At 36.2% G+C, this 23,938-nt stretch overlaps 1 pseudogene; it reads left to right on the top strand.

Annotated features, from left to right (window-relative positions):
* The window catches only part of LOC127665604 (ubiquitin-conjugating enzyme E2 G1-like), a 106,388-nt pseudogene that overhangs the window by 75,059 nt on the left and 7,391 nt on the right, over positions 1–23,938 (top strand).

The raw sequence follows: 23,938 nt of genomic DNA on the forward strand, positions 1-23,938 counted from the left end.
GATATTAGGAATGTTCATCATACTGAGATGACTGTTTCTCTGAACCTTTTCTGGTATATAATCCTAGTTTTTAAAAAAACACTTTATGAATTTGTATTGATCCTAATAATTCATGTTTGTTCACTTTTCATATGCTCTCATCTTTTTAGAGACATGTCTGACAGGATCTTCTTTTCCCACCCTCCAAAAGCTGAAATCAGAGAGTATACACTATTATGCTTACTCTTAGTTTTTGTGGATTCATGCCTCTCCCCCTGCCCCAAATTAGTTGATTATTTCTCAGAGCGAGATCTGATTCTATAGCCTGGGCTGCAAGGGAAGATCCTATTTAAAACTACAGCAGCAATAACCACAACCATTACAGTGTCATATGTCTGTAGTCTTAGCAAAGAGGCTAAAGGGTAAGGCCAGCCAATCTACATACAAATTTCAGGCCGAATAAGACAAAATCGTGTCTTTAAAAAAAAAAAAAAAAAAAACCTGAAAAATCAACCAAATAAAACTACTTGATTGCATGAATAATAAAACTACTTGATTGCATGAATTTCATTTGCTCGTGGCTATGGCTACTGTAATTTTTCTATCTATCGAAACCTTAGAGAAACAATTTCCACTTGCATTTTTCCACCTTAACCTTGTTAGTGTTGTTCTAGTTATCTTTACTGGTTATGCTGAAGACGGTTTTGGCTCTCTTTTTTGAGCCCAATGGCCTTAATTGAGATAGCATTTCCATGCTGTAGAAGAGTGAACTTATCATTGTTGGCTATTTACTCTGTTAAACATATTAGCTTCTTTGTTTTCCTGCTTTCCTCTCTGGCAAACACCCTGATATATTCTGAGGATGTCACTCAGTGGTAGAAGACTTGCCTAGTGTATGCAAGGTCCAAAGTACAGTCTATAACTCTGCAAAGACAGCCCCTCTCCCAACATATACAACATATATGTGCTGTAGAAATTTAACATTAAGTAAGTTTCCCCCTTTCAAATAAGTATCTCATCTTGTGTTTCCTATTTTAATACATTTGTGTCATTTTAAGAACTAAGATGAGATATACTATGTTCAAATGTAATAAACAACATATATACAAATAATAATAGATAAACATATCTATGTTCACAGTATTATACAACCATTACCCTTTTCTAGTTTCAAAACCATTTCACCACTTCATCAAGTATCTTCAGTGTTTGTGTTATTTGTAAGTATGTACCAACATGCCTAGCATGGTTTTTAAAGAATGACTGCTTTCTTTTTAACTATGTATACATTTGTGTCTGTATATGGGTTTGTGCATTTGAGGCCAGAAGATGGCATCGTCTCCCCTAGAGCTGGAGTTACACCTAATATGGGTATTGGGAATCAAACTCAAGTTCTCTGCAACTGCTATATCATCTTTTTCTTTTTTTCTTTTCCTCTCTTTTCCTTTCTTTCTTTCTTTTCTTTTTTTTAGATTTATTTATTTATTTTATGTATATGAGTACAATGTAATTGTCTTCAGATACCAGAAGAGGGCATCGGATCCTATAATAGGTGGTTGTGAGCCACCATATGGTTGCTGGGAATTGAACTCAGGACATCTGGAAGAGCAGTCAGTGCTCTTAAATAACGAACCATCTCTCAAGCTCCCTGGTATATCATCTTTTAAGCTCTGAGCCATCTATCCAACTTTTTTTTTTTTTTTTTTGGTTTTTTGAGACAGGGTTTCTCTGTGTAGTCCTGGCTGTCCTGTAACTCACTCTGTAGACCAGGCTGGCCTCGAACTCAGAAATCCACCTGCCTCTGCCTCCCAAGTGCTGGGATTACAGGCGTGCAACACCACGCCCGGCTATCTATCCAACTTCTAAAACTGGTTTTTGAACATTTAAATCTCCCAAGCTCGCCCTACTTTTTGAAAATGTATTAAGAACAAATACATTCCAATTCTTCCAAGGGTTATCATTGCTCCATGTATGAAGTTGAAACTTAACATGGCTAACAAAAGCCTTTACTTTCCAGTTTTTGCCATTTTGTCTTGTTTCATTTATGACTCTTTGTTCAGTATAGGCCCAGTTCTTCATTGTAGATATTCTATAAATCTTTCTCTTTCCCTTTCTCCCTCCAAGGCAGGGTCTCATTATTAGTCACGGTCATTTTGCAACTTAACCCACCTCTACTTCCCATGTTCTGGAATAAAATGTGTGTGTCCCTCTGTGCTGCACCCCCTTCCCCCTTTTTAAACTTTTGAGACTAGACATCACAATATAGACTTGGCTGGCCTCAGAGTTGTGGTGCTCTTCCTGCCTTTTTTTTTAAAGCTATTAAAGATTGTTATATGCCCTTCTTTTGTACTTCTTTAACCCCTATTCCTTGTACTACTTTTAGGTTACCTATTTCACATTGTCCTTACTTATATATTTTTCTGGAACAATGAACCCATGATAGTCAAATGCTAGGTAATACAATACAGGCTGCAGCTATAATGAATAGGATTTTTAACAGAAGTCAAGATTATTTAATAAATTATTTTTAAAAAGGTTTCAAAGATAGGAGGGTAGTTCTTGAGCTAGACCTCAAAGGAACCATTCCCATCAATACTAAAGTGTGTATGTGTATCCTTTTTTAGTAGCTAGCAACATAGTTGGGATTCAGTGAAAGGTATATGATTATAAACATAATAAGTTTAAAATGCAAATCATATCTTAATGGTATTTTAAAATACAGATTTTATCTGTCTGCTTTGCTTATTAGATTTATTAAATCTGTGTTCAAAATCCATGAAAAGAAGTTCTTTGTGTTAAAATACAATTTAATTCTTTATTTTTATCATTTTGTTGTTGTTGTCTGCATGTTGTGATGTACACTAATTACTTTATTGTTAGTTGGACAAAATAATTGATCAAAACAGCTTTAAGAAGAATTGTTTATGGTTCATCAATTATTTAGTTCGTCATGCTTGGGAAGGTATGATAGCTGCAATGTGACAGCAGTAAAATGATGGGAGTGGGTATGAGTCTTGTATTCTGTTTCACAATCCTTTTAGAATAGTTCCAACCACATTCCAAATTAAACTGTTTTAGAAGCACCCTCAGACATGCACAAGAGGTGTGTCTCCCAAGTAATTTCAAATTCCAGTAGATTGACAAATGAAGATGGACCTAATAGCCCTATATGAAGTTGTAATTGTTGAACTAAAACCACCTTTGATTGCTCAAAGTTATGGAGTTAGTGCTTCCATAGTTACCAGTACACTGTTTGGCATTTTATAGTACTCTGTGTTGTATTATATTTGCTTTCATGATTAGATGGCTTATCTTGATGATGGGCAAGTACTGTATGAGAATCATGTACTCATTTAGATTTCTGGCAAGTCCTTTCTGAACTGCTCTTAAACATGTTTTGTCCTTACTCACTGCCCTGTTTGAACCAGTCAGTCCTCAGCTCTCTTGACAAAATAATAACTTTTCTGGTGATTGTTGTGTATACTTACTATCATGATTCTTATCCTGCCTTCAAAGATGAAAGTATATTAAAATTATCAAATTATATAGTATACCTATTATATATACCTATTATATAGGTATATATAGTATACCTCTAATGTCAGTTGCACTTACTTAAGGCTATTTGAAAAACTCATGCGATCTGCCCATTACAAAGACATCCTTATTTTATTACGTCCATCTCTGTAAACTCTTAAGGTTATACTCTTCCTAACCTGTTGTTTGATGATCCTTTGTTGGCCTTTGTTTTTCTACCTTACTAGTTCTTTGTCTCGATTCTTAATTTTCTGCCCTCATCATCTATTCTTCATGGCAGAACACTGTTTAGAAGAGAAGAATCTTATGATACCATCACTATTTCTGTAGGCACCAGCTATTCTTAGAAAGCTATTCCTGTTGCATAGTTGAATGTACCTCAAGGCATCATGGCAATCAGACAGATGTTAATGTAAGTAAGAGTTGAAAAAACTCGACAATTCTGATGTAAAAGAGCTTTTGGTTGTTTTTTAAGGATTTGTCTTAAAGGCTATAGGAAACTTGCCATTTCTGATTTGATTTGACTTTTGATTTTCTTTCAACTAAAATCTCTTGTGAGAATCAGCCTTATTTGCATTTTGATTGCCTCTCATAAAACCTACCCAGAATGCTAAGAGCTTTGGTTGAATCCCAAGGTAGATGTAGGAAGACAGAACAATTCCATCTGGATAGGTTAATATACCCATGGCTTCCTTGTTGTATGGAAATGTTATAGTTATGAAGCAGCATTTTAATAGTTTTCATAGTTTATAGCTTATTCATGGTCATTCTTTAATTTACCTGTTGGAGAAAAACTGTTTTAAAGTTTTTATTGAAATTTTCTTTTTCCACAGAACTCAACAAAAATCCAGTGGAAGGCTTTTCAGCAGGTTTAATAGACGACAATGATCTCTATTGTTGGGAAGTCCTTATTATTGGTCCTCCAGATACACTTTAGTAAGTATACTGGAACTGACATCTTCACTCCTTCAACTAAAATTAAAACTTAATTTTGAAAATTGAAAAAAATTCTAAAGTAGCAAGCAAAATGGTTATAGCGAGTATCATTTAAATGTGATCATGTGCAGAGCCCTTGTGATATGCTTGAAGCTCTAATGTCTAAAACATGTTTTTAAAAAGATAGCTTCAGAAATTTAAGCTATCTTGCTGCTGGAATAAATATGTTATGAAAAGCTTTTTCTAGTGAGGTTATATGTAACCCCCTCCACACACACACACACACACAGGGTTTTTCTGTGTAGCCCTGGCTGTCCTGGAACTTTCTCTGTAGACCAGATTAACCTCAGAATCAGAGATCTGCATGGTTCTGCCCCCTGAATCCTGGGATTTAAGATTGTGCTGTGTGCTACTATTGCCTGACTGTAAATAATTTACACACACACACACACACACACACACACACACACACACCCCTTCTATAATTTAGGATATTAATTTTTGTAAGCTTGGAGGAGAAGAGAAAATTTCATCTCTAATTATATATTTATGTGTGCTTCTGTGAGATTATGTTCATGTGAATGAAGGTGCACTAGGAGGCCATAGCTGTTGGATCCCCTGGAGCTGGAGTAACACCTGATTATAAACTGTTTGATATGAGTATTAAGATCAAATTCAAATCCTTTAGAGGCTCTTAACCTCTGAGCCATTGCTCCAGCCAAAAGAGAAAAAAGTCCTATGCAATTTAGAGAAATTTCTCAGTAGTTAAGAGTACTGAGGTCCTAGGTTCAATTCCCTATGGAAATGATTTTCCTTCTCATGTTTACCATGCCTTGACCCCAAAGGAAACACCATAATTAAGGATGACAGTTTTACTATTTTTTTAACACCACTTTTTAAAAATAATTTATTTTTCTTTTATGTTCATTAGTGTTTTGACTTCATGTAGGTCTGTGTGAGGGTGTTTGATCTCCTGGAACTGGAATTATAGACAAGTGTGAGCTGCCATGTGGGCTCGGGACTTGAACCCAGGTCCCCTGGAAGAGCAGCCAGTGCTCTTAACTGCTTAGCTACCTCTCCAGCCCCAGTTTTACTGTTCTTAATGCCTTATTTATTAAAGAATAAGACTGTAATTTTTTTCTTTTTAAAAACAGCTCCTTTTTATGTAATTAAATCAATTAATATCTATGTGTATGGTGTTTTGCATGCATATATATTCACTGTGTTTGTCTGGTATCTGAGGAGGTGGATGGCATGGGAACCTCTAGAACTGTACTGTGACCTGTCCACCAATAGGTGCTTGGAATTGAACCAAAGGCCTCTGGAAGAACAGCCAGTACTCTTAACTGATGAGACATCTCTCTGGCCCTGAGATTTTTACATAGAATGTATTCTGTATATCTGTGTTTTACGACTTAAGGGAACTTTCAAGGTCTATTTTAATAATTTTATAACCTGGTCTTCACAGAGTATAGTTTATAAGACTATATTTTGTTAGTTTAGTGTTAGGACATAAAATAACTTATTAACTGACTACCAGTTGTTGAAAATGAGGCGAATGAGCTAGAGAATGATAACAGATCTTTACATCTGCAATTCTTTGGGACTGCACTTCCTTCTTGTAAGTCCTTCCCCCTAGCCCTCAAGTAGCTGTTTGAATATATATATAGTATATATATATATATATATATAATATATATATATTCAAAAAGTGGATATATATAAAAAGAAGGGCTGGTGAAGATGACTCAATAAATGTTTGCTATAGAAATGTGATGACAATTCCCAGAACCCATGTAAAAAAGTGTAATGTAGTAGCCTGTGTTTGTGATCCCAACACCCCTGTTGTAAGATGAAAGATAGAAATAGGAGAATTAACCCAGTTATCTTGGAGTAGACATTTGGCAGAAATGAGAGAAGCTCCCTCAAAAATAAGGTGGAAAAAGAGAGGAAAAAGTTAAAGCAATGTGGGAGTTCATGTTTTACACAGTGGGCAAAGGGTGGTTCATGCTTTGTTATAGTTTTTAGCAGTCATTGTTGCTCATATGTTTCTGTTTTGTTTTTGTTTTTGGATTTGGTTTTTTGAAACAGGTTTCTCTGTGTAGCCCTAGCTGTCCTGGAAATCACTCTGTAGACCAGGCTGGCCTTGAACTCAGAAATCCGCCTGCCTCTGCCTCCCAAGTGCTGGGATTAAAAGCTTGCGCCACCACCGCCCGGCTTCATATGTTTCTTTGAAAACAACATATGTTTCTTTGAAAATTGATATATTTGCATCCATCAGTTTTGCCAGTTGATTTAGGTGAATCTGGTCATGGCATGGCATTAGGATTCTTTCATAGCTGCCAGTAGCCACCGGAAACCAGTTTAGAGATAACTCCCTCACAATCACATTGTTATTTGAGGTAAATTTTATAAATTTTGCAAATCATACTATGTAAGTAACCTGGTCTATGATCCTAACACAGTTCTGGTCTGTTCTTCATGTTTATTCTTCTGTGTTTAAAATAGTGTTTGGTTTTATTCCCTCCAGGCACAGTACCTCTAGGGGATACAGAGGAACATTTTGATGATAGGATTCCTTTACCCTTAGTGTAGCTATAAAATATTGAGAATTATTCTCCTAAACCAAGTTCTTATGGAACATTGTTTAGGAATCCAGGCTTAAAGCTTCAACTCTTAAGGGCTCACTGAATTTTTTATCCTTACATGCATTTGTGTCAAGTATTATTAGTTGATCAACAAACACACACACTTCTGGGTTTTTAAAAGATAGCTACTCGAGCATGTGCTGCAAACTTTTAATCCCAGCACCAGGCAGCAGGGCTCCATAGTGATACCCTGTCTCATATAAAGTCCATATAGTAAGACCATTTTAGTTAACAGCTCATTCTTTTTATTAACACCCCATTTTACTGCCCCATCCCCACGCACGTGTGTGAGGCCAGGTTGGCCTCAAACTCAGAAATTTGCTGGCTTTTGTCTCTTGAGTGCAGGAATTAGAGGCATGTATAACTACTGCCCAGCTTATTTTTATTATCTATAATTATGTGCTCATGTTGTAGAAATTTTAAATCTCAATCCTGAGTTTCTACCCTCCTTTGATCATTCAGTTCCTGGATAAAAGACACACTCAAACTTTGTATTTGTAATAAGCCTTAATCAGCATTAAGAGCTGGGGGGATATCTATCCTCTATACTATTATTTCTGTTTCCCAGCCAATAGTCCTACTATATAATTTGCCATGTTTCTTCTGGGTTGCACTTAACTCTAACAGGCCATACAACATGGCCATTATTTCAAGATTAATCTAACTGGTGGCAGCTTCTCCTCCATTCACTTCCTTCTTTCCCTTTCTCAAGGTTTTCCTCTGACCTCCAGCCCTGGAATCCTAATCCCTGCCAATTTCTGTAGGCTGTGAGCATCTTTATTTACCAATGGGAAATAACTTGGGGCCCAGGTCACATAGCATCAATTGACTCTACTTTAGGACTCTCTGGTCTTTGGAGCAATGCTAATACTGGTCTTGAGGAACCAGTATTAGCACTAGAATACAAGCAATATCAAGCCAACCCAGTACATATACAGGTCTCTGTGTAGGTATGTGTATGTGAGTGGAGTTGCTTCTCAGAGGTTGAACTTGTAAGATCTCGTTGGAACTGTGCTTGTAGTGGTTGTGAGCCACCTGACTCCTCAAACAAATCAATGCTGTTAACTGCTGAACCATCTGCCATCTATTCAACTCTGGTTGTGGGTTATAAAATGTATTTCTCACTGTATGTTTCTAAAAGTGTTGGCTGTTGGTTTGTAATGTGAATAGCAGACATGTTTGTGGCAACTTTGAATGTACTAATGAGACACTGGCCACTTTATCCAGTGCTTTTCTGAAATCTGTAACTTTTGTTTAGGGAAGAAGAGACCGTGTGCCTGGGACAGGTCCTGAGAAAATAGCTAGAAAGGTGTCAGGACAAAGGACAGGGAAAGACTTTATAAATGGAAGCTTTTTAAAATGTTACTTGTTGGGGGAGATAGGTACTAGGACAATTTTATTAGAGTTTGAAAGAAAAACCCGAGATCTGGCAAACTAAATCTTAATAGCTTCTTAGTAGAGGACAACGGAGGAGAGAAGGAGAAGACCCTGCCATTTAAACTGTCCACATAAGAGGTTAGTTTACATGGCTGTGGTGGAGGGTGGGAGGGAGCTTAGAAAAAGAGTAAGGAAGCACAAAATGTTGGGGAAAGGGCCAAGTGGTAAGGCAGTGGCTCTCAACCTGTGAGGCACAACCCCTTGTGGTGGTTGAATGACCCTTTCATAGAGGTCATATCAGATACCATCCTGCATATCATATTTACATTTATGATTCATAACAAAAGCAAAATTACAGTCATGAAGTAGCAGCAAAAAATTATTTTATTGTTGGAGGTCGCCACAACATGAGGATTGCAACATTAGGAAGGTTAAGAACTACTGTGTTAGGGAAGTGTGCTTACAAAAGAAAGATAAAGGGCTGGAGAGATGGCTCAGCAGTTAAGAGCACTGACTGCTCTTGCAGAGGTCCTGAGTTCAGTTCCCAGCAACTACGTGGTGGTTCACCACCATTGTTAATGGGATTTGATGCTCTTTTCTGGTGTGTCTGAAGATAGCTGCAATGTACTCATATATAAAATAAATAAACCTTAAAAGTAGGGGTGGATGGGGGAACAGGGGGAGGGAAGAGGGCTTATGGGACTTTCGGCGAGTGGGGAGCCAGAAAAGGGGAAATCATTTGAAATGGAAGTAAAAAATATATCAAATAAAAAAAAAGATAAAGAAGACAAGGAAAAGCAGACAGACTTAAATGACATTTACAAGGCTGTTAATTCTAAGTACTTTATAGTATGTTCTTAAAAAGCACTTATTGACTTAAGTGCAAGGAAGTGATCTTGTAGTTATTTCAATAATGTGAAGAGGATAGACTGATTGAAAATAAGTTGGCATGGATTTGAGTGGTATTTAAATCTCAGTGATAGTGGTCTGAGGTGTTAACTCAGAGAAAGTGTTATGCCAAAATTCTGTAAAAATATGGTATGCTGTTTTTTGATAGTATAACTAACCTTCACTTAATTACTAAAGGACACTCTACACTATTTACAGTCTGTGTAATCAGTGCCTAGTACATTTAAGTGTTACTTTAAGACTGATAGTTGCCAGGGCTGTTACAGAGAGAAACATCTTGAAAAACAAAACAAAAAGATTGATAGTTACTGAGTATTTATGTAGTGTGATGGCTTATATGCTTGTTCCAAGCAGTGGCACTATTAGGAGGTGTGGCCTTGTTGGAATAGGTGTGTCACTGTGGGTGTGAGCTTAAGACCCTCACCCTAGCTACCTGGAAGTCAGTCCTACTAGCTGCCTTCAGATGAAGATATATAACTGTCAGCTTCTCCTGTACCAGTGAGTATCTGGATTCCTGCTTTGATGACAATGGACTAACCTCTAAACTGTAAGCCAACCCCAATTAAATATTGCCTTTTATAAGACTTGCCTTGGTCGTGGTGTCTGTTCACAGTAGTAAAACCCTAAGACATGTAGTTATTTTACCCATCTTCACCTAGCATAATGTTTTTAAAATCTGTATCCAATATTGAATTTTTCTAGTGCTGCCAAGAATAGATTTTCTTAGCCAGGTTTGGTGATGCATGGCTTTAATCCCAGCATTTGGGAGGAGGCAGAGACAAGCTGATCTTTGAATTTGAGGCCAGCCTAGTCTATAGAGAGAATTCTAGGACAGTCAGTGCTACAGAGAGAAACCCTATCTTGACCCAAACCGCTTCCTCCAAGTAATTTTTCTTATGTGTATAACATTTGGAAAGAAAGGACCAAGCTCTTTAGGCAAGTGCTGGACCACTGACAGATTCTGAACCCCAAAATAGAGTTTTTTGTTTTTGTTTTTGTTTTTAATTGAAAGGGGGGTCTTGATATGTAGTTTGGGTTACTTTAAATTCAGTAGGCCTTCTGCCTCATACTTTCCAATGCTAGATTATAGGCATGTGCCATACCCAGTTAAGACTTTTGTGATTTAATTTACAAAAATAACAAAAGGAGGTTTTGTGCCAGAAATATGACCTTGGTTTTCAAATGTTCAGCAGTTGGTTATATAATTCCTTAACATCATGTTAATTGTTCCAATACTTTCTACATGGAGAAATATTTTTACTTCACTGCTACTTCCATGTCTTTTTTCGTCCCCATAGTCAAATCTTTTTATGTGTGAACAATAATAAATACAGTCTGTCTGTCTACTTTGTGATTTTTACCTATGAGTTTTTTAGTTCCTCTGTCCTAACTTGACACTGAAATTTTGTATACTCACAAATTGGCTGCCACTAAGCCAGGTGGGTTTTTTTTTTAATTTTTAATTTATTAATTATTTTATTTTATTTATTTATTTATTTATTTATTTATTTATTTATTTATGTAAGGTGGTTTTTTTGGGGAGTGGGTAAAGTGAGGTAGAAGAGGAACAGGTAGATGATCCTTAGGTAAAGTAGAGGATAAGTGAATCCATTTTAAAAAAACATTTGAGAACTAGCGTAATTATTAGAAAAACATCTGCCTTAAAATTTTTTAGGGCAACACTATTAAGTAAATTTGACAATTACTTATTTAATTACACAATTTAGAGGGGTAGTAGCTACTTTTTAGCATGAGAATTCCAGTCAGATATTGTGAAGCTTTTGAATGAGTTAAATCAACCAAAATGAAGTGACCTGGGAGAAATGAGGTGCAGATATTTTGTAGAGACTTTTCTAATACCCCTTTACATATATTCTTGGCTCGTTTATGGATTTCTAGCTTTCTCAAATTCTGTCTGTCTACTTATTTTCTACTCTAATTTTAAAATGCTTATTTTTAAGACTAATTACTTTCTTTTTAATCCTTGATATCTGTGCTACATTTTATGTTCATCCCTCCATGGGAAAAAAAACAGCTTTTAAAAAAACTAAAAAGATTGTGTTCATGTGTCTGAATGAGTAATATAAACATCACATCGGTGCAGGTGCCCCTGGAGGCCTGAAGAAGGCACTGGATCCCTGAAATTGGAGGACCAGGCAGCTGTGAGCTGCCACATGCAGATGTTGAGAACTGAGCCTTTGCAAGAGTAGTAAGTGCTCTGTGTCATTCCTCCAGCCCTACATCATTCCTTTTTCATGGTTATGCTTTATACTAGCTTTATTTTATTTTTTTTCACTTCTAGCTAATTTCTGATGACTTATTATTTGGAGGCCGGGTCTCATGTATCCAAGACTAGCCTTCAGTACTTTGCTATATATTAGAGGACCTCTGTTCCTAGTTGTCTTTCTGCTAGTCTCCTCCCATTGCCTCAGAAACTAGTTTTATTCCTTTTTTAGAGACCTTTATTTGCATTATGTACCACCCTCTTTTAATCCCCCACCCTTAAAATCAAGAGAAAAGATCTTTCTCAGGCTGATATTGTCTTTATTATTTGACTAGGCTGGCCTTGAACTTATGAGAATCACCTTGAGTTGCCAAGCATGCACAACCACACAGATTCTCCATATATAAATGTTAATTTTTTCACCAAATTATCCCCTTCATTGTGCGCTTTACCATTTTTCCATTTAATCTTTTATGAACTTTTTCTTACTGTTTTCATCAAGTGTGATTTTCTTTTCAGACTCTGAGCCCTCAGCTTACCTCCTTACTATTTGGAAATATTTGATATTAATAGCACGCCCTAGCTCCCCACTTCCCTTTAATGTTTACCCTGTGCATGCAGTGCCTATGGAGTCCAGAAGAGGGCGGCTGATAGCCTTGGAATTAGAGTTACAGATGCTTGTCTCTGTGTGTGTTGGGAATTAAAGCCTGGTTTTCTGGAATATCAGCTAGTTCCCTCAACTGCTAAATAATCTCAAACATTTTTTAAGCAGAAAAAAGTAATAAAAACCAGTATTTATAATTAAAATTTCAATCTGTACTGAAATGTACAAAGCACAAAGTTAAAAGGATCCCATGTCTTATATCCTACAGTTAATAATTGTTACATGTAACGTGTTGTTCTTATTGTTATTATTGCTGTTATCATCATCATCATCATCATCATCATCATTTGATTTTGTTTTTGAGACAGGGTTTCACTATGTATCTTTGGCTGTCCTGGAACTCACTCTGGAAACCAGGCTGGCTTCCAACTCAGAGCCTGGCTTTTTTCTTTTGAGATAGGATCTCTGCCATTTTTTCTTTCCTATATTCTTTTTAAAGATTAATTTATGTTTATGAATGCACTGTAGCTGTTTTCACATATATCAGAGGACATCAGATCCCATTACAGATGGTTGTGAACCACCATGTGGAATTGAACTCAGGACCTCTGGAAGAGCAATCAATGAGTGCTCGAACTGCTGAACCATCTCTCCAGCCCCTCACTTTTTTTAGTATACATATATAGCAATATCTCTATTCATAATCCCGCACTACAATCCTCCAAGCTCATAACCACAGTGACTAGAGACTTCCCCCAAACTTGAAGGATGAAGAACAGCATTCTGTTGAGTGTTAACATTACACATGGGCTTAAACAGACCAGCAAATAGTCAGCAGGATTGGAACCTGTGCTTGGAGAAAGGATTTCTAGTCTATTGCCTTAACCACTTGGCTGTGACCACAGCTGTGTTTCTATTTTTATGTCAGTGTACAAACATCTGTCCCCATCTTTTAAAAATTACTTGTTAGTGTGAGTGTGCATAATGTGTATGTGGGTATGTGCTCCACAGCATAGATAAAGAGGCCAGGTGACAAATTTGTAGAGTTTGTTCTTTCCATCCATCTTTAAGTAGGTTTTGGTGACAGAGCTCAGGTGTCAGGCTTGTGTATCAAGTGCCTTTATTTCCTGAACCATCTTATCAGTCTAATACTGATAAGATGGTTCTTTTAGAGATTGGGTCTTGCTGTGTAGCCCAGGATGACCTTGAGCTAGATATCAGGTGCTAGAATTCCATGTGAATATCACCATTTAGTCAGTTTTGCTTCCTAAGACTGACTTGATTTCTTTTAGCTGTATGGACAGTTAATTGTGAGTTGCCATTTGGGTGCTGGGAATCAAACCTATATCCTCTGCAAGAATAAGTACTCTTAACAATTGAATAATTTCTGTAGTCTCCAGTTAGCATTCACATAATTCATCTGCTCAGGGATTGCTATTCACAGTGGACTGGGTCCTCCCATGTCAGTCATCAGTCATGACAATCTTTCACAGACATTATCATAGGCAAATATGACCCAGAAAATTCTTTAATGGAAGTGTTCTCCTTTCAGGTGGTTCTAGGGTCAAGTAGATAATAAAAACTAACCAAGACACAAGCCATTTTCAGAGTGTTACTGGGTAGTACATTAGATAGTACAGACAGAGTATCAATATTGCAGCATTTCCATTCTGGAAAGTTAGTAGTATAAAACCTCTCTGGGAGACGTTTTTATTTATTACTGTCCTTCTAATGAAGTTTTAATATATGATGAAATGAACAAACGAGATAAATAGAAGTATGGCAATCTGATACCAGAAAGGGAAAGCACAAAATATATGCCTAAACTTTAAGATGAGAAAGAGGTCTGGGTATGACCAGAGCATAGAAGAAAGATTATTTGAAACCAATATAGAAAATTCAGCAAATTGAATCATGTAGACAAGATTAAACTTCCTGAATTTCATTTGAAGACATATACTGAAAAGACTTTTACCATATTACCAATAATCTGATCTGGAAACCTCTGTTTCCTTTTAGTTTTACTAATTACCTGAGAGTCTAGCAAAGCAGAACTTATAGTAGTTTATTAAATTGTGTATTTGTATTTAGGAAACTAGTATTTTTGTCTACCTTTTTTGTTGGCTTATCATCTGTACCCTTTTATTTGTCTGATTGAGTACTTATAAAGAATAACTTAAATTCATGAACCTGGTTTTTCTTTTATTTTTTCAGTGAAGGTGGTGTTTTTAAGGCTTATCTCATTTTCCCAAAAGATTATCCCCTCTGGCCTCCTAAAATGAAATTCATTACAGATATTTGGCCCCCAAATGGTAAGTTTTCTAATTTTATTTTCACATTTGCAAGTTAAATATCTGTCACTAAAGATTTCACAACTATCTCAGTAAAAGCGCTAAGTGATTTTATGTTTTTTTTTTTTTTGTGCATATGGTCTTGTAATTGACTCTAAATGCAAAGGTTCTTAGGTTCTTTCCTTCCTTCCTTCCTTCCTTCCTTTCCTTTCCTTTCCTTTCCTTTCCTTTCCTTTCCTTTCCTTTCCTTTCCTTCCCTTCCCTTCCCTTCCCTTCCCTTCCCTTCCCTTCCCTTTCCTTCCTTCCTTCCTTCCTTCCTTCCTTCCTTCCTTCCTTCCTTCCTTCCTTCCTTCCTTCCTTCCTTCCTTCTTTCCTTCCTTCCTTCCTTCTTTCCTTCCTTCCTTCCCTTCCTTCCTTCCTTTCCTTCCTTCCCTTTTCTTTCTTTTTTCTTAGTTTTCTGCTTTGTTTGGAGATGAGGAGTAGCAGGCTTGAGTTCCAGATCAGCATGGACCTCACTATGTAGCTAAAGTTTGCCTTGAACTTTTGGTAATCTTTGTGTCTTAAGTTGCCAATTGGTCGGCTTACAGGCAAGAGCCGCTACCACACTCTGGGAGTGTTTACCTAGCATGCACAAAATCTTAGATTTGCTCTTCAACATTGCATAAAATGTATGTGGTGATGATGCAAACATGTACTCTTCTAGCTATATAACAAAGAAAGTTGTAAAGGTGTATCCCAAAATCTTATAGATTGCAGAATTATTTATGTTAGCTAAAAAGTTATGGCTAAAAGTTAGCCATAATACTAGTGCCTATCAGTTGATGAAAGTAAAAGCAAAATACTGCATATACATATAATGAAACGTGATTTGATTTATAAAAGTGCTTGGTATGATTTGGTAACAAAAAAGTGAAACCAGATGTCTTTGGTATCTGTCAGTGTCTGCCTTCACATGCACGGCCATACACAGGCATATGTTCATACATGGAAAATAAATATTTTTTCAAATTAACAAACAGATGGAAGCAATCATTTAATAATTCCACTAATGAAATTTCAAGAATATGCAACTCTGAAGAGTATATTCCTGGTTGTTTAGGACTGCTGGACAGCTTGAAGGGGAGAAAGGTCAATATAGATTATAAAAGAATTTGTGGGGGTGGTAATGACGACAAAAGTTCCTAAAAATGTGTGTGCTTTGGTTGTATAACTGAGAAGTGTACTATATAGAAACAATTGGATTGTATGCTTCAACTAGATGAATAATGTGTTGGGTGTTAAAGTTATTATGGGGATAGCTGGTAAAATTGTTCAGTGAGTTAAAGTTCTTGCCATGGAAGCCTAGTAATCTGAGTTTGATCCCTGGAATCCATATAGAGGTAGAGATCGCATTCCACTAAGTTATGCTCTGGCCTCTGCACATGGTCTGTGGCCTATGTGTTCATAGATACACACAATAATAATAATAAAATAATTTCCAAAAACACTACATGGCAAATAGTAATTTGTGTAGCTTAGATGTATTTCAGTTTAGACCTCTGTCTCTCTTCTGTTGTTGGTTTTTACTTGTTTGTCATTTTGGTTTAGTTTTTTTTTTTTGTTTGTTTGTTTAGTTGATTGGTTCTTTTATTTTTGAGACAGGTTGTCACTGTAACATTGGCTGGCCTGAAATTATGTACGTAGATCAGGCTGGCGTTAAACTCAGAAATTATCCTGGTTTTGCCTGTCATGTGCTGGAATTAAAGATTTGTACTGTCATGCCTAGCTTTCATACAGGGTTTTCAAGTGGATTTAGTATTAGAAATAAATCCATTTGTAAAGAGCAATGAGATAAAAGGGAAAAAAATAACAGACAAAACATTGTATGGGGAATTAAGAGCATTTTGGCAAAATAAATGTAAATATTAAGTGTATAGCTAGCTATAGAGTTAATAATTAACATCTCACAGAGAACATAGTTGTCATTCAACATACTTTTGGAAACGTTGCTTAAATCAGAGATCACTAGAATTTAAACAGTGTCAGTATAGAAGAACTTTTGTCTTGAATAAGACAGCCATAATGGCATCAGTGTTTATTTCTGCTGACTATATAAAATGACATATTTATTTTAAAAGTGTGATTCGGCATGATTCTAATTTTGGTCATTCAACTTGGAATGCATTCTACCAACATTTAATGATGAATCTTGAAGACATGATAATTGAAATATGACAAATTTAAAAGAACAAAACTGATTGTGTGATTCTGCTTCAGTGAAATATTTAATTAAAATAGAATGGGGCATTTTAGATACTGAAGATTTAGGGAAAGTAAAGAATTTGTATAGGCAATTTGATTTGAGGAAGATGTATAGTGGTTGTAATTGTGTATCATTGTGATTTTTAATTCTTAACTGAGAAATGGAAAAAATTGTAATTTTATTTGCTATATATAGTAAAATAAAAATAAATTTCATGTCAACAGATATTAATCTGTTAATTAATGAGATAGATATTCTCATTTTTGAAGTGACGTGTGAAATTAAAATATTTTAAGATTCTATAGCTTTAAATCTAAAATGATTCAAATTTAAATGACTAGTAATTGTTTTTGTTTCTTGAGACAGGGTTTCTCTGTGTAGTCCTGGCTGTTCTGGAACTCACTCTGTAAACTAGACTGGCCTCTAACTCTTAGAGATCTTCCTGCCTCTGCCTTCTGAGTACTGGGACAAAAAACATTCACCATTACTGTTCTACCAAATGATTGCTTTTTAAAAGTTATTTTCTTTTAAAATTGTTATTATTATTATTGTGGTGTTTGCTTATGTATGTATGTATGTATGTATGTATGTATGTGTGTATGTATGTATGTATCCACCCATCCTATCTATCTATCTATCTATCTATCTATCTATCTATCTATCTATCTATCTATCTATCTATCTTATCTTTTTATCTATCTATCTATCTATCTATCTATCTATCTATCTATCTATCTGTCTGTCTATCTTTTCTGTCTATCTATCTATTATCTATCTTATCTATCTATCATCTATCTATCTATCTTATCTATCTTTCTTATCTATCTATCTTATATATCTATCATCTATCTATCCTATCTATCTATCCTATCTATCTATCTATCTTATCTATCTATCTTATCTATCTTATCTATCCTATGTATCTATCTATCTATCTATCTATCTATCTATCTATCTATCTAATCTATCTTATCTATCATCTTTCTATCTTATCTGTCTTATCTATATATCTTATCTATCTATCTTATCTATTCTACCTATCTTATCTATCTATCTTATCTATTTATCTATCTATCAGGTCTTATCATCTACCCTTGGCTGGCATGGAACTCAGAAATCTGTCTGCTTCCACCTCCTATATTATGTGATTAAAGGCATAGGCCACCACACTATATTATTATTAATTTGTTCTGTGTGTATGGGTGCTTTGCCTGCATGCAGGTGGGTCCTTGTATATGTGTACCTGGTGCCTCAAGATCACAAAAGTGGGTTTTGTATATCCTAGGACTACAATTATATAAGGTTGTGCTACCACATAGTTGCTGGGAATCAAACTCAAGTCCTCTGGAAGAACAGCGAATACTCTTAACAATGGAGTAATCTTAACAGACCCATTAATGATTTGGGGGTTGGGGGTTGATAGAAGGTCTCATGCATTCCAGGCTGGCCTTGATCTTGTAGCTAAGGATATCCTTGAACTACTAATCTTTCTATTTATGTTTACCTCTTGAGTGTTGAACTTATAAATATGTGCTGTCATGACTGGTTTATAGGATGCTGGATGTGGGACCAAGGCTATGCATTCTGGGCAAGTCCTCTTTTCTCTGAGCTACATATACCCTTCAGTTCCTATCTTCCAAATCTTGATCTTAAATAGATTCCTTCTGATGGAATTATATACAATTATTCAATCTCATTTTTTCAAAGACAGTTCCTTATTTTGTAAAACGTAGGGGAAAACAAAAACAACATTTTGGGCTGAATGTTACAATGTTTAATACTGTTCCTTTTTTATTTGTTAATTCCATTTTGTTGGATTTCACAAGCCATGGGAGTGGGTTAAGAAGAGAAACCTCAGTTAAAGGAAAGTTTCTGTATAAATCAGCAAAAACATGAGTTTTTGATTACATGTGAAGAGTAATTTTGCTTTACAGTAGGGCTTCCAAAAGTACTTGTTGGATTGATTAATTTTATATCCCTTGACAAACAAACACCTACCCTCCCTCCTTTCCTCCCTCCCTCCTTCTGTTTCTGTCTCTCCCTATTCCCTCAGTCTCCCTGTGTTCTTTAACCATGAGTTGGGATAGGAAGATTTCTAACAGGGACAGTTAAAACTCTTTCAAAACAACAGCCAACCAAACAAGCATACATATGTTATTACTGATTGAAATCTTTTTATACTCAGAAAATTTATTTATTCCTACTTGTTTTGTAAACTTCTTCAAGTAATAATAGTATTTTTGACAGAAGACATTTACTGTGAAAAGTTACTTTTATTAATTGCTGATATAATTATTTGAATATGTTTATAGATTAACACTGTAGGATTTTTTGAGAATATTTACTTTTGGATAAAATAGTGCAAAGTGAGATATAGTTGTGTCTTTCTTTATCCCCTATAAAATTGAGGATATTTCTGTATTTCTACCCCACTGACTGTTACTATATAGAACTTGCATTTAAAATGAGTTTGTGAAGTAGATTATGAGAATCACTTATTTATTTTAAAGCTTTTGTTATTGTGTATATTTATGTTTATGAGTGTTCTGTCTGCATATATGTATGTGTACCATGTACCCATGGATGTAGGACAAAGGTGTTGGCTCCCCTGGAAGCAGAATTACAGATGATTGTGAATTGCCTTGTGGGTGCTGGGAATTAAACTTAGGTCCTCTGCAAGAGCCCCAGTGTTATTAACCACTGCAACATCTCTCTAGCCCCTATTTTATTATTTTTAGTATGTGGATGTTTTGCTTATATATATATATATATATATATATATATATGTCTGTATACCACATGCATGCCTGGTATCCACAGAGGCCAGAAAAAGGTGTCAGATTCTCTGGGACTGTAGGGTGTGAACTCTCATGTGAGTTCTCAGAATCGTACTCTGGTCTTCTGTGAGAGCAGCCAGTGTTTCTAAAGATATATTTATTTATTTTCTATATGTGAGTACACTATAGCAGACTTAGGACACACCAGAAGAGGGCATCATATCTTATTACATTTGGTTGTGAGCCACCATGTGGTTGCTGGGAATTGAACTCAAGACCTCTGTAAGAGCAGTCAGTGCTCTTAGCCGCTGAGCCATTTCTCCAGCTCATGGCCAATGCTTCTAATCACTGAGATATCTCTCCAATGTGTGTCTTTCTTTGAGTCTGTTAATTTTTATTATTATTACATCACCCTCCCCCTTTAAAATTTTTATTTGCTGAACCTTGAGGACCATCTTAACTAGAATTTGAGAGAAAGACAACTGTAAATGCTGAGAATAAAGAATTGGAGAAGTAGAAAAGAGACGGCATGTCCTTTGAATCAGGGACAGCAGCGGAGGTCTGCAATCACTTGTAATTTTAAAGAATGTAAAATATAGTTAATCTGTAACATTCTTAAAAGTTAGTAGATTACATTAGGAAATCTCCATGTAAATAATGTTTTATATACATAAGTATCACATTTGTAATAGATTATGTGTAACCAAATTTAAACAATTCTTATTCTATAATTTTACAGTTGATAAAAATGGTGATGTTTTGCATTTCTATTCTTCATGAGCCTGGGGAGGATAAATATGGTTATGAGAAGCCAGAGGAACGCTGGTTACCTATCCATACTGTGGAAACCATCATGATTAGTGTCATTTCTATGCTGGCAGATCCTAATGGAGACTCACCTGCAAATGTAGATGCTGCGGTAAGGTATTTGCCTAATAACTGCTCCTTCTATCCTTTACCCTTTTTATTCTCTCTTAATAAAACTCAACGTGAAACTTACTACATATATGCATTTCTTTGTGTCCACATTTTCATAAAAATAAAAATTTATTATGTATAATGGATTATTTTGTATAATCTATGTATAATGGATTATTTTGAAATATGTAGGATAAATACAGTTATGAGAAGCCAGATATTGCACAATATCTAGATACTGTGCCATAGCAAATTTGATCTAGTTGGCATACATTAATTCCCTCACTAATTTTTTAGTAAGAACAATTAAAATCTATTCCTTTTCATTAGTATTCAAAATAATGGATTTCATTATGATATATGTTCATAAAATTATCTTGTAGTTGTCTTGGTTTGAGGCCTTTTTTGGTTTTTTTTTTTTTTTTTTTTTTTTTTTGGTTTTTGGTTTTTGGTTTTTTCAAGACAGGGTTTCTCTGTGTAGCCCTGGCTGTCCTGGAACTCACTCTGTAGACCAGGCTGGCCTTGAACTCAGAAATCTGACTGCCTCTGCCTCCCAGAGTGTTGGGATTACAGTCATGCGCCACCACCGCCCGGCTGAGGCCTTTTTTTTACTTCGAAAAAATAAAAATTAAAAATTACTATTGTCTCTGCATTCTTTGAATAGTTGTTATAGGAAAGAGAAATAAAGGCTAAGTATTTTTGTGAGCATTTCCTGGTATCTACTTGTTTATTAAAAGTTGGTTTTGTTGCTGGGCGGTGGTGGTGCACGCCTGTAATCCCAGCACTCTGGTAGACAGAGGCAGGCGGATTTCTGAGTTTGAGGCCAGCCTGGTCTACAGAGTGAGTTCCAGGACAGCTGGAGCTACACAGAGAAACCCTGTCTCGAAAAACAAAAAAACAAAACAAACAAACAAACAAAATCCAACATGCCTTCATGATCAAAATTCTATGGTCAATAGTACTAGAAAAAGCATACGTCAAACCCAAAAAAAAAAAAGAAAAACAAAAGGCCAGGCGGTGGGCGCATGCCTGTAATCCCAGCACTCTGGGAGGCAGAGGCAGGCGGATTTCTGAGTTTGAGGCCAGCCTGGTCTACAGAGTGAATTCCAGGACAGCCAGGGCTATACAGAGAAACCCAGTCTTGGGGGTGGGGGTGGGGAACCAAAACCCAAAAACCAACCAAACAACAACAACAAAAAGCATATGTCTGTAAATTAAAAAGGAGAACCTTTTCTGCTTTGCTTTGTCTGGCCTCAAAATAGTGTTTCTCTTTGTGTAGGCCCTGCAGGCCTGGCCTGGAACTTGCTCTGTCAACTTGGCTAGCCTCAAACTCACAGTCAGAGAGTTTTTCACTTAAGCCACCAGAAAGAAGTCACAGCCACATGTTTTTCTCCTGCTTTTTGTCTATTTCTTTTAAGTGCCAGATGAACGAAACCTTTTAAAAGTTTTTTTTTTTTTATAATCAAAATGCATAACAATAGCTGAGCTACAGAGTGCATTCCAGGACAGCCAGGGCTAGCTACACAAAGAAACCCTGTCTCGAAAAATCCAAAAAAAAGTAAGCAAGAAGGCAAGCAAACAAACAAACAAACAAACAAACAAGGAAGGAAGGAAGGAAGGAAGGAAGGAAGAAAGGAAGGAAGGAAAGAAAGAAAGAAAGAAAGAAAGAAAGAAAGAAAGAAAGAAAGAAAGAAAGAAAGAAAGAAAAATTAAACTGATTACAAATGTTCCTTCTCTGCATATCCAACCACTCCCAGATATTAACATTTTACAAATGTGTTCTTTTTTTTTTTTTTTTTTTTTTGATTTGATTTTTTCGAGACAGGGTTTCTCTGTGTAGTCCTGGCTGTCCTGGAACTCACTCTGTAGACCAGGCAGGCCTCGAACTCAAAAATCCACTTGCCTCTGCCTCCCAGAGTGCTGGGATTACAGGCGTGCACCACTACCGCCCGGCTCTACAAATGTGTTCTTGATATTGAATTAACAAAACTTCCTTTAAGAATAGAGGATTTCGCCAGGCAGTGGTGGTACATACCTGTAGTCCTAGCACTCTGAGAGGCAGAGACATGCGTATTTCTGAGTTTGAGGCCGGCCTGGTCTACAGAGTGAGTTCCAGGACAGCCAGGTCTATACAGAAAAACTCTGTCTCGAAAATTCAAAAAAAAAAAAAAAAAAAAAGATTAGAGGAATTTGATCCTCTGTACTAGGGAGGGTAAAACTAAAGAATATGGTAGGCATTTTGGCTATGGTATCTGTTCATATGTAGTCACAGGTGATTGTGAGCCCCTATAAAGGTACTAGATACAAATCCTTTTTTTTTTTTTTTTTTTAAACAATCATTCAGTACTCTAAATTGTGGAGCCAGTGGGACATTTCTCTAGCCCATGAAGGGATTTTTGTGTGTGTGTGTTTGTGGGTGTGTTTGTGTGTATCTGTCTGTGTTGTTTTCTTTAAGTGTATAGAATGATAGTAGACTGTAGAGTTGGTTAGGTTCAACTCTTGTTTCCTTTTTTTTTTTTTTTTTTTTTTTTGGTTGTTTGAGACAGGGTTTCTATGTATAGTCCTGACTGTCCTGGAACTCACTCTGTAGACCAGGCTGGCCTCAAACTCAGAAATCTACCTGCCTCTGCCTCCCAGAGTGCTGGGATTACAGGTGTGTACCACCACTGCCCTGCTCCCTGATGACTTTGAACTTAGAGATTTCCCTGTCAAAATCTTCTGGGATTCATAGCCACTGTGTCTCAAGATCTCTAAGCCAAGATCCAGGTCAGAGTTCATTCCAGATATAGTCAAGTTGACCACCAGGGATAGCTGCTACATGGAATATAGTTGGTCTTGCAAGTTGCTTCTTGCCAGTTACTTCAGTCCACTTCACAGATAAACTAAAGTGAGGTGGGGTTTAATTTCTGGAAAACTTGATTTGTTTACTTCTAGTTTGTTCTTATTTCTGAAATACTAACCCCTTATATAGAGATCAGAATATTTGGAAGATTTGTAGACTGCAGTCCTTATTCTTTTAGTATGGTGTTTGTTAAAAACATGGCTACTTTTCAGCCACTCCTCTGGAGTTGACAGATTGGTCTCAGAGTGGAAAGAACCCCATTTGGGGAGAAGTAGCAGATCTTTGTAAATTTTGTTCTCTTCTGATAATTGACTAATTTCCATTACTTGGGAGGTGTCTTTGGTTGGGACAGTTTTGTATAGAAAACAGTTTTAGTTTCTTGTGGGCTTTGCTTGGTGTTGTTTTTCCTTCAATATAGACACCAAGCTCACAGCCTCTTGAAAGACAGGCAAGTACTGCACTCCTGATCCATATCTATAGTCTAAGCATCTATCAGAGTATCAGACCTGTCTACCCTCCTTATTACACCATCAGTAAGGATTTTCTCACTGGCTTTTCACAGCAGAAACCTTGGTGAGCATAGGTGCTCTTAAATGAGCAATCAAATGAATTACTATTTTTAATTTTTTATGTATGTATGTATGTATGTATGTA

This window comes from Apodemus sylvaticus, chromosome 15, assembly GCF_947179515.1.
Source record: "Apodemus sylvaticus chromosome 15, mApoSyl1.1, whole genome shotgun sequence".
Lineage (NCBI taxonomy): Eukaryota > Metazoa > Chordata > Mammalia > Rodentia > Muridae > Apodemus > Apodemus sylvaticus.